Source organism: Maylandia zebra, linkage group LG18 (genome assembly GCF_041146795.1).
Source record: "Maylandia zebra isolate NMK-2024a linkage group LG18, Mzebra_GT3a, whole genome shotgun sequence".
Taxonomy (NCBI): Eukaryota; Metazoa; Chordata; class Actinopteri; order Cichliformes; family Cichlidae; genus Maylandia; species Maylandia zebra.
The window spans coordinates 38139532-38153428 of record NC_135184.1 but is presented as its reverse complement, the minus strand read 5'-3'; the positions used below and the strand labels follow the sequence as shown (position 1 = coordinate 38153428).

The following is a 13897-nucleotide window of genomic DNA, read 5'->3' as shown; positions in this document are numbered from 1 at the left end:
AACAGAACTTTGAGCTGCTATCGCTTTCACTCTCCCACTTTTACTCCTGGTACCATGTGTTGTCTTCGTAGAGCTTTGAAAAATAACACAGCATCCACTTGTCTTTTGTGAGCTACCGCTCCAAACATTTTTATTCACCATTCACAGACCAGTCTTCTTTTGTGGAGGCAATGCCCCTGGGGGCATTCATGAGCCCTCTCCAATACAGCGCCCCCTGCTGGCAAACCCTATCACCACATGAACACCCACACATCACCACAATGATCTGGCCTTATGTACTGACAACCTGATTACCTGCAGGTGAGAACAGCTAGCAGGTACATGGAGGCTCCTCCCAGAGGTGGAACTGCCAGCTCTGTGGAAAACACAGGCAGTCACCTGGACCGTGAGAGACACATTCATTTCAAATAAAGTTTAAAATGTATTTTTTCTTATGGCATGGTAATGTTTAACTTCTCTGATTGATGCAGCTGTGCTGTCTTATTTTGATTTAAAGACGACATGAAACACTGCACATAAAAAAAGCTAATTTAAGTTATTGAGCCCTGCTCTCAAAAACTGACATACACGTAATTCTGTCTGTGAAGCTAGATTTAAGAAATAAGTGTTTAAAGTTTAAGTCTGAGAAACACGTGTAGCCCCATCTTTTGTCAGTACTGAACATTACATCATGTGGTTGGTCGGCTGAAGCAAATACACTTACATCAGTTTCTGTGACTAACTACTGACAGAATCGATAAATCAGAGGAAAATAAGGACTCTAAAACTAAAAAATCTGTTTAAGGGGATCAAGGGAGCCACTTACTGCTAAAAAGACAGACAGCGAAAATGGACAGTATATCCTTGGTTTCTTAACATAAAACTCATTGTTGCAGCCAAGGGCAGCCCAAAAGTGATCCCCTTAGATTGATTTTTAGATTTAGTGTCCTTATTTTCCTCTGAGTTATCAATTCTGTCACATTCCGATGTCATTGCTGTGGTGGTGTGGATCAGTGAATCGTTGCCCCGTTCACTCCTGGCATGCAGCTTGTTGTCATCCATGTACAGGAGGTGGATGACAACTGCTCTGATAGGTTTGTAGCTTGAACCTATTCGCTGGAACGTTGAAGACAATATAATTACACAGCAAAAGCATTGAACACCAAGTAGGCAAAGTTCTTCATGTTACTCATGCATGAGGGAGACCTGCCTGGAGCCAAGTGTCGTCCCACCACTTGACCTCCATCAGACTCTCAGCCAGGTTCCCCATAGCACTCCTTTTATTGTGGTTACACGAATATGCATAGGTTCATTAACATACAACGTCTACATACACACAAAGAGTACCTTGCCTCTATGTGTGTGTGTGTGTGTGTGTGTGTGTGTGTGTGTGTGTGTGTGTGTGTGTGTGTGTGTGTGTGTGGTCAGAGTGTGACCCCATAAACGATTTCCCTTAACCTGCTGGTCTGGAAGATCCAACAGTTCATCTAAACAAAAAGCACTTAGACTAGAACATACATAGCTACGTTAATCCTACCGTAAAACAATAATAGAATTAGAATAGAATTCAACTTTATTGTCATTGCACATGCACAGGTACAGGGCAACGAAATGCAGTTTGCATCCATCCAGAAGTGCTTTGGTGATATAGATGTATTACAATAAGACAAGGTACGACCTCTCCCATGCTCCCAGAGTGCTCTCTAATGCTCACAAAGTTTGCAGACTATTAAGGATCAAACCTCTACCAATCTAAAACTAATCATAAAACTCTAAGCATACATGGTTAAATATTTCTAAGCATAAATGACAATCAACAATACAAAACCTAACATGCTCCTTTCCATAGTCAGTATCGGTAGCCAGTCTTGTCAATGATCTTACTGAGGGGGTTTAGACCTATGCAGAACAGCAGTGAGGACAGCGCATCTTTGGCACATCCCACACTTGATGGTGACTTGTGCTATGGGCTTGAAGTTAGCCTTCTTGTAATCAATCAAGGCAGTCCACAGGTTGGTCAGTCTAGTGTCTGGCAACTATTCTGTCTACCAGTAGCTGGTATTCCTCCTCTGGTGTTCCTGCTAATTCCTTTCTGTGCCCCGCTCATGTATTAAGCCATGTGCTTGTTCATCTTAGCCGCCATGATGCCTGACAGGAGGTTCCATGTGGTACTGAAGAAGGTTTTTTTCCCCATTATTTGAATGATACCGATCCTTTCTAGGGATCCTTGGAGATCAGGACTGTCCAGCCTTCGGTGCGTCTCATTAGGTATGTCTAGTACATTAAACGCTGGTGCGTTTGTGCTGCCAGAAACTCATGAAGTGCAGTTAGCTTCTTCAGTCAGTAAGCATGAATCATGTTGGGGCCTGGAGTTGTCAACTCTTCATATTGGAGACGCTTCCATGCTCTTCCAGTACTGCTCCATCTCCAGTTTTGGTGGGGCTAATCTAATATTGTTCCCCTGCCACTGAGAGTACACCTTGGATTGTTCCAGTGCAGCTGGTTTATTTTCCTGACTTCTATCTCTCTGGTGGCCAAGGCTGTGAGTCTTTGCTGAGCAGTGGTGTGGGTGATGACATCCTCCCCTGACCTGACATTCTTGCTCCCCCTTGCCAAAGCATTTGTGTTGAACCTCATCGATCTTAAGTTGTGATAGCAGTTCCTTCTTGTTGGAACACCGAGCTACTACTTGTTTCACCATCAACCTGGATGCTGAGTGTCAAAGATTCCATTGGTCCTACATCCTCTTTAAGTAATCCCGTGCACTAGGGTTAATTGCAATTCCAGTAGAACTGTTCTCCATATCAACAAGACTTTAATGACTTTGATCAGAGTTATATTTCTGGGTTAAGAGAACATCTTGGATTTGCCACAAAAGCTCACTTTTACCAAACACTGAAGAGATTAGAATTTGGCAAAGGCCAAGTTCATTGGGACCTAAAAAAAACTATGTTTTTAGCCATGACTCACGTATTCAAGACTGTCCTGACAACATCCCAAATCCATCAATCCATACTTCGATCAATTTTCTTTAGCGTAATGAGGTGCTGGAGCCTTTCCCAGCTGCCACAGGGTTAGAGGCAAGGAACACCCGGAACTGGTTGCCAGTTTGTCGCAGGGCTAACAAATTCAAATTCAAAATTCTAATTCAAATTTTATTTGTCACATACACAGTCATACATTGTACAATATGCAGTGAAATGCTTAGACAACTGCTCGTGACCTAAAATAAAAGACTATGAATAGGATAGGAAATAAATATGAAAATTAAAATGAAAGGTAAAATTAACTAGGAAAGAATAAAATTAAATATAAAAGTTAAAGTTAAAAATAAAATAACTGTACAACAAAATACACAATATAGAAAATATATAAGAATATATGAAGAAATATAGAACAATAACAGCAGCTGTACGAGTAATAAATGGTAATGAAGAAATGTCCAGGGTTGTGCAATCCACATATTTAAGTTACTTGTGACTGAGTGATTTGATTAGATGACCACACAGTGTAGTTGTGCAGCAGCCACTAGTGTAAACAATGTCCAGAATGTCCAGTGTGTGTGTAAGAACTGTATGTGTGGGTCAGTACTGTGTGGTGGTGTGATTGAGAGACCGTATCGCCTGCAGGAAGAAGCTCCTCCTCAGTCTCTCTGTGTTGGTCTTCAGGGAGCAGAATCGCTTTCCTGACCTCAACAGAGAGAACAGTCTGTTGTTGGGATGGCTGAGGTCCTTCACGATCTTCCTGGCCTTGGTCCGGCACCGCCTGCTGTAGATTGAGTGCAGGTCAGGGAGCTCGGAGCGGATGGTGCGCTCAGCTGACCGCACAACCCTCTGTAGAGCTCGTCTGTCCTGCATGGTGCTGTTCCCGAACAAGGTTAAGATGTTTCCCGTCAGGATGCTCTCTATGGTGCACGAGTAAAAGTTCCTGAGCACCTTGGAGGGCAGTTGGAAGTCTCTCAAGCGTCTGAGGTGGTAGAGACGCTGTCGGGCCTTTTTCACCACGGTGTTGATGTGACAGGACCATGACAGGTCCTGCGTGATGTGAACTCCGAGGTATTTGAAGCTGTCCACTCTCTCCACTGGGCACTCGTTGATGACGGGGGTCTGGTAGTTCCTCTCCTGCTTAGTGCTGAAGTCCACTATCAGCTCCTTTGTCTTACTGACGTTTAGAAGGAGGTTGTTCCTCTGGCACCAGTTCTCCAGATTCCTAATCTCCTTCAGGTAGGCCGTCTCGTTGTTATCAGAGATCAGGCCCACCACGACGGTGTCGTCAGCAAACTTGATGATGGTGGTGGAGCTGGTAGTGGCCACACAGTCATATGTGTACAAAGAGTACAGCAGGGGGCTCAGAACACACCCCTGGGGGGCTCCAGTGCTGAGAGTGGTGGAGGCTGAGACATGTCTGCCCATCCTTACTGCCTGTGGTCTGCCAGTTAGGAAGTTGGAGATCCACTGACACATAGATGAGCTGAGTCCCAGATGCTCCAGCTTGGTGGTGAGTGTGGAGGGAATTATGGTGTTAAATGCAGAGCTGTAGTCTATGAAGAGCATTTTAACATAATTCCCCCTTCTAGTGTCCAAGTGAGTGAGTGATGTGTGGAGGAGATGAGAGATGGCATCGTCTGTGGAACGATTTGGACGGTAAGCGAACTGTAGTGGGTCCAGTGTGTCTGGTAGTGAAGAAATGATGAAGTCTCTGACCAGGCGTTCAAAGCACTTCATCACTACTGAGGTGAGGGCTACAGGGCGATAGTCATTGAGAGAAGCAGGGTGGGGTTTCTTCGGGACAGGAACAATGATGGACTCTTTGAAGCATGTGGGGATCACCGACTGAGATAAAGAGATGTTGAATATCTCAGTGAACACAGAAGCTAGCTGGTATGCGCAGTCTCTGAGGATACGACCTGAGATGCCGTCTGGTCCTGCTGCTTTCCTGCTGCTTTCCTTTCAACCATTCACACTCGCATTCAACACTCACCATTTCAAGTATCTGATAGGAAAAAAATGAAAGGATTGACATTTTATATCCAAGGGTTCAATTCAATTCTTTTGTATTGATACAATGCGAAATCACAGTTCAAGGCGCTTTATTTTGTAAGGTAGACCCTACAATAATAGATACAGAGAAAAACCCAACAATCATATGACCCCCTATGAGCAAGCACTTTGGTGACAGTGGGAAGGAAAAACTTCCTTTTAACAGGAAGAAACCTCCGGCAGAACCAGGCTCAGGGAGGGGCGGGGCCATCTGCTGGGTGAGAGAAGGAAGACAGGATAAAGACATGCTGTGGAAGAGAGACAGAGATTAATAATAAGAAATAATTCAATGCAGAGAGGTCTGTTAACACACAGTGAGTGAAGAAGAAACACCCAGTGCATCATGGGAATCCCCCAGCAGCCTACGCCTATTGCAGAATAACTAACAAGGATTCAGGGTCACCTGGTCCAGCTAACTATGCTTTAGCAAAAAGGTTCAAACTTTACTTCAATGTAAGCACACATAAACTAAGATGTCACTAACCTGTTGTACATTACTCTGTCATGTTTCAGATTATAGACTGTAAAACACAGTTGTTGCAATGGCATTGCAAACTGGTTTATGACATCCCTGGTCATATTCGAACTATAATTTGAAAAATAACAAAAGCTCATTCTGTTTCCATGTTGTGCAACTTCTTTTGTAAGAGAGCATGACCTCTTTGCTTCTGAGGAGCTTCAATTGTCCTCCCACAGACTTTCTTCTCAAGGCCTGGATTTATGTGTTTGCCTTGCGGAGTTTGATTGTCTGCTGCTGCCTGACTCCTCAACACCCTGCTGTTTAAAACCCTGATTCTCGCTGCACCCTGGCAGCACACTGACAGCAGTGGCATCTCAGCTCTGGTTTCAGCATCTAAAGGCTTTGTTTTTATTTTGTCTTTGCTTTTGTAAATTAAGTGTATAGAAAATAAATAGAATTCTTAAATAGAATGACTAGAATGTCTTCTCTATCAAAGACTAGTTAATTTGTCTTTATCTGTGGTAAAGGACACAAATTTTTGTATTCTAGACCTGTGAGAATTCAACATTGTTTTATTAACCAATATTCTGCTGTGAACGAGGCATACAGCACATGATATTACTTACCAGATTTTGAAACGATATTTCTGAAAATATCAAAATGCTGTCTGGTACAGCAAATATTCAGTAATACGTGTTTTAATCATTATTACTGGGCTGCTTGAATAAAGATCTGTATATCTGATATCTGATTTTGTAACTTAGTGATTTGACACTGAGTCAGTTCTCCACAATGGAGCAGCACAGTGCTTTATAATTTAATAGCTGGAGGCCGGGATAAAACAGGGGTGTATGGCTGCCACCCTCTGACACACAGATGGCAAGACTAATTATAAGAGCACAGGCCTGCAGGCCTGCAGCACACACAAAACAGCGTTATTGCACAGCTAACAATACAGTTATGTGTAATACGTAAATTTATTAACTCATTATCCAATTGACAAGCCCTTACACTAAGATTTGGAAATAAAATTACATTTGAAATATCAAACTTTTCCCGTAAATCACAACTAATGTAATCACATGGTGACATCACTAATTAGAAAAAAAGCTGTTACAAACCACTGTATGTTCACAGTATTTAGGATTGCTAAACAAATAATGCAGGTATAAAGAAAATTACCGATTATCTAACTAAAAAAACGAATTCAGTACATACAAACAACAACATGTATGAAGTGGACAGTTGCCTAGGTATAGATGAAAATTGTTACGTCTCACTTAATAAAATACTGAACGTCATAAAGCTTTGTCGTATCGAATGCAGGACTCAGGAAACAGAAACTAAATTAAAAGAAAAAACTTTTATTACTGTATGTTCGATGAAATAAACAAGTCCAAGAAATCCAAGAGCATTTATGGAAATATCCCAGGGTAGAAAGAGCAAAGATACACACAATTTAGATACACACTAAGGACTAGTGAGGACTAAGACAATATATACACAGGATAATAAGAAGAAAATGAAACAGGTGGGGAACACAGGTGGAAATCAGGACATCTCTCATGACTTTGAAAAAAAATAATTTGGTCACAAGTTGAGTTTGGATTTGATCGTATCCACACACAATCAAAAGTATGCATACACCCCCACAGATACGGAGAAAAAAATGGCACCAGATGGGCCGAATGTTGTAATGTATGGATATAGGATTTGCTCTAATATTTGAAATACATATATTTTTATTTCATTATAGGCTTATAGGCTTTATTAATGCTAGTTATTGACCCATTCCCAAGATTTGAACCTTCAGACAGCATAAACATACTGTAAAGATTTTGTATATTTCTGATGTTGATCTTCTGTCTTTGGCACTGTTTACGTATGTTTGTATGGATGTCCGTGTTTGAAGACATTAAGTCATGTGATGCATATAATTAAATCCTAACCAACACAGTTACATGCTAAACTCTGACCATTGCCCTAATCCTAATTTAAATATTTCTTTAAAGTGAGGAAAATGTGAAATAAGAAGGAAAAGAAGAAAATGGGAATAAGAAATAGGGAAGTAAAAATAACTTTCATGTTAGCTTCTCTTCATTGCCTCCCTGTGAAAGTCAAAATCAATTATATTATATTATATTATATTATATTATATTATATTATATTATATTATATTATATTCCTTCTCCTCATTAAAATTCCATGTTATCTTAACCCTTTAGAGCCGGTCAGAGCGGGCACGCTCTGTTTTACGTAACTATTTTTAAATCCTGGTAGCACTGCAACCACGTAAGCTAGCGCAATAATTTTTTTTGCATATGAAACCGGAGGAGTTGTACTTACATCTTATGCCATCAGCTTGTCCTAGGTCACAGTTTCCTTCCACATATAGCTTTGCAAAAACTGCATAAAAAGCGCTTGCAGGAACAAAAACATAATATTCCAGAAACACGCTTTGCCGATCCGATCAGCTGTTCATAACACTTCCTACATTGGAATAGACGTCAGTGTGAACTATCACATGTCCGCCATGACCTGCCCGAAACCGGAAGTGACGTCATTTTTGCGGAAATGTAGTCTTTTTTACCATCAGGGCCTCATGAGCCTATACTGGTGTTTTTAAAAGTTATGTTTGACTTTATGACTTTCTGTGTCGTTTCTGGGATGCTTACGACTCATATTGCACTGCTGGAAATAGTTTATTTTGATGCACATGCTGCTTTTTTGCAAATTTGCATCATAATATTTATTTTCGTTTTTCCTGCAGTGTATAAAAATTGGTGTATTTCAAAAATAAAACTATGAAGACACTTAAATTAAGTTTCCTGTGGTGGGAAACTATTTTGTGCAACTTTTTTGTATTTACAGTTTTGAGGGATAAACCTCTTAAATTTCTCTAACTAGAAATATATGTTAAAAAAGCAAAACGATTTTCAATTTTTTTTGTAGTTTATTGCACTTTTTTGCAATTTATGTAATTACTATGCACTTAATGAATACATATTATTAAAATCTGGGCTATAATTGTTGTATTGATGTATAGCAACTTGAAATGCTCCCAAAAATGGCTCCACACCATGTAAAAATATAATATAAGCTCTGGCGGACTTGGTTCTATGGTAGGTCTTAAAGGGTTAAAGACCTGATAGAACCATATTACCCCAATAGAGCACTTAGCTGCAACACTGCAGGCTTATGCATGGTTCCTAGAATAGAATAGAATACAATTTTATTGCTCTGCACCAACTGTGCATAAAGTAAAAATATATAGGACATCAAGAATAAATAACAGACAAAAGGAGTATATACACTCAAAAAAATGAATGAGGTGGATTGTTCAGTGTATATTAATTATTTATTTTCATTTTACTTAAAATATATGTTTTTGTTAAGTTAACATATGTTTTTCTAATCAAGTCTACGTAATTGTGTCTATTATTCAACGTACATAATACTAATGTGTTACTTGATCGCATAACATTTAAGTTAAGTCAATTAGGATCGATATACCTTGTATATCCACAAGGTGGCAGTAATGCAAAAACAGTTGTAATGAAACCGCGCAGAACAAGAAGGTTTCACGGCTTGTGCCTGCTCATGCGCAAGACTTCAAATTTAACTGAAAAAGGCTGTTTTGGCGCCAAGCTGCTGTTTCTTTGAGAGGTAAGACCACTTTTTTCTTTGACTATGTTGTGTAGTATCTATATGTCCAGCATGGTTATATTTTGCGTTTGTCTTACAAGACATGTTATATCGTTTGCGTGCGCTTGTTTTACATTAGTTTTACTGGGTCCTGGACATGCTTATTTTGTGGACTGTGTAAGAAACATTTTTATTGTTTTTTGTTTTATTAAGGGATTAGCTACAGGGGTTCATGGGGTTATTCTTTCAAGGGGTTATTTTTCCATTTGCTTTCTTGGGATTCCTTTTCTGTAATCCGAGAGTCGGAAATATCGAATAGGATAGCAAGGATAGCATAAAGTGACATTTAAAATCCAAAAAGTCAAGGGCGAAAGCCACTGTGACACCATTGTTCTGCTCTATCAGTAATCTGTATTATGTAAAAATGGTCTGTAAATACAGCATGTTTCCTAGCGGAGTTATACATATCAATGTAGTTATAAATTACAGTTTGTGAAAGTACACACTTACTTTTTTAAATAAAATTATTCAAGACATATGAGTGGACAGACAATGGAGGTCGACAGACCTGGTGATAATTGCTTCTATAGAAAGTTAGCACATGGCAGTGTCAATCTCTTGCTTTTCTTCTGAGTAGTATTTTATTTAGTTGTAATTCAAACAATAATTTGCTTCTTGAAATTAAGGAATTAATTTTTTTTTTCTTTATAAATCTCAGATCCTGCCTTTACCTGCTCCCTCCTATACTGATGTGGTGTATGTGGTATTGCTGAGCTTGTATGTGGTATGTGAACTGTTATACTTTTAAAAACAAAACTGTTTTATAAGTTAAGTTTTCTTTTGTGACCCATCCCATGCCCCTGTTATTTCTTCTCCACATCTGAACCATGGTAAAGGTTGCAGTTCAAGGGCCTGAGGCATGAAATTCTTTTCAGATCAGCTGTGATCAATATTTTTTGGAACTTGATAAATAACAATAAAAGCTGTAATGGCTCCATTAGCATTTTGTGTAAATGTTTGTGTTAAAATTATAGCTTTAATGAGGTCTTACTACATTAGTTTTAGTTTGTATATGTGTACATATAGTATGTATATTTACAGTACAGTATGTTGTGTTTGTTGACATATTTTCAGGTGGAAGCAGAATATGTGAGGATTACTACTGCTGCACATGTTCCAAGGCTTTTTACACAACTTGACCAATACACTGACCAGCTCATAAAAGTCTTCAAGAAAAAAGGAGGCGTTGCAGGGAAGAAAATTAGACAAACTTTGGCCCCAGCCACACAGGTGCGTTATTCTGTTGGTAGCAAAATATTATGGCTAATAAGATCATTTTCAAATTTAAACAGCTAGTGTATGGTAGCTGCACAGTGCACTTACATTTATATTAAGCAAGACAAAGTTTGGTACTCAAAACGTTGGAAAATTTAAATTACCTAAACATATGTAAAATTTGATCCCTCAATTTAGGTTAAACCAGAAGTGAATGTTTTTATGTTATGTTTTGAATGCAAAAAAGATGATGTATTAGTTTGTCTTTACCTCCATTATGGACATATATAATGTGGTGGAAACCCTGCCCAACAGGTTAACTATTCATGTCCATGTGATGATTAGTTGGTCTTGTGTACATGTCTATCTGTGCAGTGGATATGTCATTCATTTTGCGTATAATGTGAGTTTCTGTCATCCTAAAGTATATCTGTTTTCTCTTCCTGTATCTCTGCCACTCTCTACAGAAGGAAAGTATTGAAAAGGGGAGGGAGTGTGTCCTCAGGGCACTACCTTTTTACCTGAATGAAGACCCACGCATCCTCTTCAAAGAATAATTGGTTGGTAATTTTAGTTTAGTTTTTTTATCTGTATTAAACCAAATTTTGAATAACTAATGTTGTTGCATGTTGTTGTTGTTGTTGTTGTAATTTGCATGGAACCTGTTTAAATGTTTTGGGAAATCTTCTTGTATACCCAAACTATTTATATTTATCGTTGAATCTGTAGTCTAAAATAGTGGCACACTGGGGTGCATGTTCCTAATATTGTGTTTACGTCATTAAAGGGTAGCTTTGGCCCTTTTTCTTTCTTTTTTTAAAACTGGATGCCATTTTTCTATGTTTTTGTGTCTAAGCTACAGCTGTTCAGAGGGAGCTGGAACAAATTACCCTTGCTATCTTTACCATCGAAAGAGCTGATGCCAGCACTCCTCCAGCCGATGTGGGTATAACCATCTAGTGTGTCCTGCATGACCTGGAAGACCTGGCCTCTGCATGTGCACTCTTAATGGGTGGGATATATGCACTGAATCTCAGTTAACCTCAAGACTGAAAGCTTTCTTTGAAGTACTTCAGAAGCTCTTCCTTCATCTGTATGTCAGCATACTCTTGACCAAGGTACAGTTGCTCAAGAATACACTGAATGAATAAGCCAACCTTTAATTTGGATGATGAATGTTCTGTCAGATGGACAGAAGTTTTTCGGAGGCTGAATGGGAATAAAATGGTAATTTGTAAATGACAGATAACGGGAAAATTACATTTAAGAGAAATTTAGAACATTTTGAAAAGTTTGTAAACTACTACAATTTGAGAGATTTTACTGTTGTGGGGGGCTAGTAAGAGACATTCAAAAGTTTTGAGATTTAAAGGATTTAATTGAGAGATGATACTGCACCAGAAATGTTGAAGGGTGGTGTGTATATTAGCGTTCAAGGCATATTGTTATGAGGTGGAAATATGTTCATATTCAGTTTGTGTTACATTGTGTGCATTGTAAAGGTAATTGCAATACATACTAAAAATAAGGGTAAGTTAGGAGGTTGATCTGATATCCTCGTGTTGGTGTTGTTCCCAGATCATCATACTAAATGTTGTTCCAGGATCAACATTGCAAGTGACCAATCAGAATGTTGTGACGTCATACTTTTGCGACTTTGGGAAAAACCGGCGTAAAACAAAAAACTGTACTTAAGCTGCGTGAAACCGCCTCTGTCCGCCGATCAACTGACCCTAACCCTAACCGTAACCCTTTAATAAACAGTAAGCAGAATTGATATTGTCCTTGCAACATTGGAATTTCATAAATGCACGAATGGCTTGGCGCGCAAAAGAATAACGTCACAACAATGTGACAACATTTTCATGATGGTCTGGGAACAACACCAACACGAGGATATCAGATCATCCAAGTTGGGAATGCAGGATGAATGTATATTTTGTGGACTTTTAAAGACGAACAATTGTTTCCATGTTAAAATGTTTACATCTGAAGTTTTTTGCCCAAACACTAGTAAAATAAATGTTGACAGTGGCGAGTGTTAAATGGTTACTGCTGTGCTGTTGCAAAAAAACTGAACGCTGACAAGCTGTTTTATTGTTAGACCATAATGTTGGCATGTTTTGTTAAAGTTTTATTTGGGATGGTGATATAATTTTCTTTGATTGCTAATATCAGTGGACTATTTATTATTATTATTATTATTATTATTGTTGTTGTTGTTGTTGTTGTTACATTTTTTTTTTTTTTAAATTGTGGCTGTTGAGGTGGACACTTCACTTTGCATTGTTAAAGGAAAGCACTTCATTGGCATTGTGTTACTGGACTGACCCTAAGCAATCATTGCAAATAGCAACTTTGCTATCCATTTTAGACACTAAAAGAAAAAAACACTCACAGACCTTACTAGCATCACATGTGCATAACTCAAGTGTCATCTTATCAATGTGTTATGTGATCTTCAATGGGTTTTTTTTTCTCTTCTATTTCTGGTAGATACAGACATTTAATTTAAAGTCTTGATGTTGCATCTGTCTACATACTGTTAATTACTAACCCTAATGAGCTGTTGTGTTTTATTTTGGACTGGGTTTACACAAATGCTCACTGAATGTGTTGGCAATAAAAGAAATTTTAAAAAATAAGTTGGATGTACTTAATTCATTTGTGTGGAACCTGTTGACAAAATAGATTTATGTAAAACTAATTAATAAAGCACAAGGTGGCTGAAAATATAATATTTGAATTAATCTAACTTAAATTTAACATTTTACTGCCACAAATAAGAAATGTGTTGAAGTAACTAATCTAAACTATCTAACCTGAAAATATATCATCTTTGTTCATACAACATAACTTGATTTAGTTAGTCTTAAACATGTCTTGTTAATCTTAAGTAGTTTTTTTAAATTAGATGAACTAAAGAGTTTTGCTTTAAACTAACATAATTCAATTTCGTGGAACCTGTTGACAAAATAATTTTAATTAAAGTCAACGTTTCATTTTTTTGAGTGTAGTATATGTAAACAAATTCAAATTCAAATTTTATTTGTCACGTACACAGTCATACACAGTACGATATGTAGTGAAATGCTTGGACAACTGCTCGTGACCTAAAGAGAACAAAAAAGGAAAAGGCTATGAATAAGATAGGAAATAAATATGAAAAATTAAAAAGGGTAAATTTAACTAGGAAGGAATAAAATATAAATTAAGGTTAAAAATGAAATAACTGTACAACACAAATTAGAATGAAGGGTAAATTTAACTGGGAAGAATAAGATAAAGATAAATATATAAATTAAAGTTGAAAATAAAATAACTGTACAACAAAATACACAATATAGAACTATATAAGAATGTATGAAGAAATCTAAATATAAATAAATATATACACAATAACAGCAGCTGTACATATTTATTTACATAATATAATATAATATAAACATAATATAAATGTTTGTTTCCAGTCCGAATGGCCCAGGGGAAGAAGCTGGTT

At 38.0% G+C, this 13897-nt stretch overlaps 1 long non-coding RNA gene across 3 annotated transcripts; it reads left to right on the top strand.

Moving 5' to 3' along the window:
- The first annotated feature begins 8797 nt into the window (after positions 1-8797).
- LOC112436420 (uncharacterized) lies at positions 8798-13043 on the top strand. Of its 3 annotated transcripts, none has more exons than XR_003025073.2 (5): positions 8798-9144; positions 9842-9907; positions 10258-10413; positions 10866-10958; positions 11261-13043. It is a non-coding gene; the product is annotated as an uncharacterized LOC112436420 (long non-coding RNA). The 3 variants fall into 3 exon arrangements; XR_013094227.1 differs by having other exon boundaries at positions 11255-13043; XR_013094228.1 differs by having other exon boundaries at positions 8798-9300; positions 11255-13043.
- Positions 13044-13897: the final 854 nt, after the last annotated feature.